Raw genomic sequence first — 5587 nt, 5'->3', positions numbered from 1 at the left:
AGATGTTGAGCTAGGCTCAAGCTACTGGGGGTATTGTTGGAAGTGATACGGAGAAGTTTACTATTTTGTATTATAGCTCGATGAAATTCAAGCCAAAATATAGATTTATTAGATGTGGCTTAAATTTAATATAACTTATGATATAATTTTAATTTATTTTAAATTTTAATTAATTTATTTAAATATTTTATTTTTTTTTAATTTTTAATTTTAATAATTATATATATATATTGCCATTATATTTTTTTTGAAAGAGAGATAATCTTTTATTATTTGAACTGCTTTATTTTTTCGATACAATGAAATCACTCTTCATTTACATTTTAAGATATAAATCAAAGATCGGATCATATAAATTATTATATTTTATTTTTTATATATAATTATTTATTATTATTTTAAATTTTATATTAATTAATCGATAATCTTGTAACAGGAGTCAAGGCTGCATTAATTTTAATGTAGTTCTACATGGAAAAGTGTCGGCATGCAGATTTTTTTTTTTTTAGACTGTGGATTTGATGCCCCCGCATCATTCCGTACAACCGTGAGACGGCAGGTCGTGCGAGCAAGCGGGAGGGAAGTGGCCGCATTAACTTTGATGCGTCTTAATATCGTGACATGTCGTCTAGGTTCTTCGAATAAAATTTCGGATCAGATGTCCTGTGCACCATCGAAATGAGCGCGTGCACCATGAGCAAAAGAAGAAGAGGAAGAAGAAGGAGAAGGAGAAGGAGGAAGAAAGACGGAGGAGGAGAAGAAGAGATAAGAAAAAAGAAGCCGTATCCAAAATATAAAGAGATAGAAGAAAGAAGAGGGATGTCATGCTTTCAATATTATTTTTGATTAGCAGCTAAAAATTTAAGAGATATTTGATTGAAAAAGATAAAAGTCTGAAATTAAAATCGAAATAGATGATTTTTATTTTAAATATTTAATTGAGAAATTTGTTTTTCAATTTTGATTTCAGAATGAAATAAGAATGGTTCAATCTAAACTCAATTCCTACTCTCTCCTATAAATTCAATTTTTCATTTTAATTCAATTTCGATTTTGATTTTGGTCACGAATCAAACACTTTGGAAGATTTGACCATTCCAATTCTGATTTCAAACTATTCCGATTCTCACTCCCATTCTGATTTTGATTGTGAACCAAATACTCCCCAATACTTTTGAACTAGGACTACGTGCAATACATCCAATCGATTATTTGTCATCCTAAAAGAGAGAATTATATTTTAAAAAAAAAGAAAAAAACTTGCTAATCACACCCTCTCGCTTTCCGGACAAAAGGCAGGGATATTAATTGATCTATGGGGGTGCTTGGATCGCAACCGAAATCAAAATAGAAATAGACATGATTTGGAATTGCAATTGGAATCGAAATGAGAATGGCCAGATCCCCCGAAATATTTGGTTCGTGATCTGAATCAGAATCGAAATCGAAATTGGAATGAAAATTTGAATCTATAGAAAAAAGTAGAGATTGAGTTCTATATAGGTTGGACCATTTCTATTCCATCCTGAAATCAAAATCGAAATAAAACTCCTCCCAACTAAATGATTGAAACGGAGTCACTTATTTGGATTTCGATCTCAGACCCCACTCTCCCAAATCAAGTACCTTTTATATGTGGAGGATGCTGTTGAGATGTGGGAAGGGTGTAATGTGACGAAGAGAAAGAGAAAATAAGTTAGAGGGTGTAGGATGAAAAAAATAATAAATTAAAAGCTAGAATTAGAGAGGTTATAATTTTTTGTGTAGAATTATTTTGCTGTTCATGAGTGAGTCATGCGGCATCCATCTCTTCTTTTTTTTTTACTCTTTGGATGCTGATGTATGTTTTCGGTCGCATAATTTGTTTTGTACGGAGATGGTTGGTGAAGATGGAGAAAAAAATATGTTTAGAACATAGGTTTGAAAAATATGTATATCTGAAAAAAAACAAGCTAACAAACAGAAAAGGTTTTGATTGGAGGGGAAGTACACTTATTATTATTATTATTATTATTATTATTATTATTATTATTATTAATTATATATATATATAGAGAGAGAGATGATAGTCAATTGAATTGGTTATTAGTCGAGAGTTGAGGGTGACTATTTTGTCATAATAACCAAAATTAAGTGCTATAAATATATTTTTTTGACAACTAGGATCATTTTACAATTTAGTTGTAAAAAGAGGAATAATACATCAAAATCTCTTTTCTTGCTGGATTTTTTTTTTGAAAACAAAAATAAAAGGCCACGTCACCTACCAAGCAGGCATACATCTGCTGGGTACATAAGAAGCATTGGGATCAAACACATTTCCACCAAATACTAGATAAAAGAAATGAAAAAAAGATTACCCTCCTGCATTCAATGTAATATTTTATATTTTGATGTTCCCATCAGAGATGGTACAAATCGTATTTTTGTATGAAAAAATAATTATTTTACCTCTAACAATTAATCTACATCATATTTTACACAACTTTTAAAGTACCAAAGTTGAGTAAATAATCAAAGTCCGAAAAAAATCCATCTAATCCAATCCACATGAAATCAAACTTAAATCAGATTAAATTGAATTATGATTCATAAAAAAATTAGTTAATTATAATCCGATTCAATTTATATATTTTTAATCCATATAAAATCGAATCCAACTTATCGATATAATATTTTCAATACGTAGATTATTTAAAAAATTAAAAATTAACAATTATGATATATTATGTACTAACTTATGGATGTTATGAAATTAATATACCTTACTTTCTATATGAATTGAATGATGTATTGATTTGTGATGTTTAAAATTAATATTGAATCAACATTGAAGTCCAAACTGATACAATCCATCCGAACTTATTACAAACTGTTACCTTCGGTTTCAAACGATTTATATATAATAAACTTCGGCAGTAGATTGAATTTTTTTTAATTTGATTGGATTCGATCGAATCAAATTTTTCTCTCAATCCAATTCAATCCGACTCACGCTCAGCCCTACAAAGCATAACAAATCTCTTCGTTCCCCCCATAATACATACGAAGAAATTGACATCATACTTAGAAGTTGTACATGATCCAATAGCTAAGGCTATAATAATAATAATAATAATAATAATAATAATAATAAAAAAAAAAAATAATAATAATAAAATAATAATAATAATAATAATTCTTTCATATGAAAGGTCGAACCGAATCCATATCGGAAAAAAGGCAATATAGTAGTTGTATTGCTTACCAACTTATAAGAATAAAGAAAAATGAAGATTAGATATGCAAGACATTCTATGGCAATCTAATTTTTATAGAATAAAAGGGAAATGGCAGTCTAAATGAGGATATCCAAATGCATCATTAGCCCCTTATATCTACAATATGAGGTAATATACTTTATGTAATTTCGATGGTGCTATTTCCCAGAATAAGCCCAAGCGAGGTCACTGCACGCTTGGATGTGGCCTAGGCTACCAAGAAGCAAATTGTTCTGCCCAGTTTAAATTATAGCTAAAGCCATGCAAAGTCTTTATCAAGAGTCAAGATCCAAAGCATAGCTTGGGCCAGATTAATTAGCTTAAGCCATAAATAGATAAAAACTATATGTATATTTGATGTTTCATCCAGTAACCAGTAGTGCCCACCTTTCTCAATCTCTATCATTCCAAATATGTATTTTTTTTTTCTTTGACATCCTCTCATTTTGTCTATATATTTAGATTACTAGAGACTGAGAAATGCTGGCACTTGTAGTCTAAAACAGTGCAATCAAAGTTTATTTTTTTTTTTAATAATAAAAAGCCTGATTTGCCATGAAAGAAAACTCCAAAACTAACAAAGTGGGCTTGAGGTGATTAAATGGGTCAGATTCAGGTGGCTAGGTGGGCCTTGGGCTGCATGTAGGCCGATCCTATGCAGACCTGTGTATGGCTCTGACCCAGCTCAAACCTGGAGCCAGGAGTTGGACTAAGTAAATAAGGAGGCCAGGATCAAATTGGGTTCCCTCTATTACCTACAACCTGCTGTATCTACAAATTGGACTTTAACGGGGATCATTTCAACTTTCAAGCCCTTATTTATAAGTCAATATCCTATTTGTTATAAGATTTTTTTTTTTTAAGTACGGAAAAAACATGTCATGTAATAATAACCAAAATTCAGAATAGCTTATATGGTTTGATAACAAATTCATAGTGGCTTTTCTTGTTGTACCTAGAAGTTTGATGTTGTTAATTTCAAGATCAAGCCTTGGTCCGAAAATCCAAGCTTGGGTCATTCGAGTGGACTTCTTGCTTTGCTGGATTGGATCAAGCTCTAGTTTTCATGCATGAAATAATTATATGTTTCAGGTTTGTACCATCCTACGATATTCGTGGGTTAATTATATAAAAGATGCTATAACCCCAAATGGCTAGGCCTTTAAATTTTTTGTTTTTCTTGTTATTTCATGGTTCAACTTGACAAACCTTATTAAATCAAATTATGGAAAAAGGGTAGGAAGATTATATCCTTTCAAACAACATGATACTATGCAAGCATGGATATCAATAGTATTCTAAAGCATGATCATATAATTTGCATTTTGCCCTATAAAAGATGGAGGAAGAACGAATGATGCATCTATTTTATAATTACTAAATCTATATATTGGAAGTATATGAGAGGTCTCTATCCTTGTTCACAACAATTTGTATAAATTAAGCTGAAGCTACTAATCATCAAATGATATGAAAAATGCTTAGGACCAAATAAAATCCTTCACTAATTTTTAAATGGTGTTTGGTTGGTTAATCAAATAATTTTCTTTGCCCATCACTTAACCATCGTTATAAAGAGAAATTTTTTGTGCGCGTTGCGCGAACGTGAGGTGATTGGCTCATACGTGGGATCGGTAAATTTTTTTTTTTTCCACATACTTTCCGATCCTGTATATGAGCCAATCATCGTTCGCAATGCATAAAAATTTCTTCTATCCTAAACTATCTAACTCAAGGCCTACCTCAAGACCATGTCCAAGTAGGATTGATTATGAGTCGGACTTCAGATCTAAACTCGTGCATTGGATGGGATTTATATATTTTCGATATTTTCTGAGCCCAAGTCCGGCTCACGATCAGATCTGCATCCGAGAGTCCCGGCACCGGCCCGTGCTCGGTGTGATTGTGTGACCGCCCAATAATTCAAACGGCCGTCGAGAAACATCGCACCAGAGAGTGACCACAACCAGATTCCAATAGTACTATCCTTCACGCCCGTCCGCTTGCCATCCAACGGACGAGATTCCTCCCCATGTTTGCAGTGGGTCTTACATCCATGGCCCTTCCCTATTTTAAATGTAAACCGTGCCGGGTGCAACTTACCCGAGGCGAACCGTTCATGAATCAAAAAAACAGGCAAATCAACACTCTCCACGCCCTCAATTTTGGCATACCTTATTCTATGCCGAAAGAACACTACACTGTCACTCTTTCCATATCCGCCGTTAGTTTTTCATGATCCTGATTGAGAACACTCACTTCTGCACCCACCCATCCTACCACAAAATACTGTGGGACCCATATATTAATTGCTGGGTTCCAACAGG

Source organism: Elaeis guineensis, chromosome 1 (assembly GCF_000442705.2).
Source record: "Elaeis guineensis isolate ETL-2024a chromosome 1, EG11, whole genome shotgun sequence".
NCBI lineage: Eukaryota > Viridiplantae > Streptophyta > Magnoliopsida > Arecales > Arecaceae > Elaeis > Elaeis guineensis.
The sequence above is the reverse complement of the archived record's forward strand: the minus strand, read 5'-3'. Positions refer to the sequence as shown.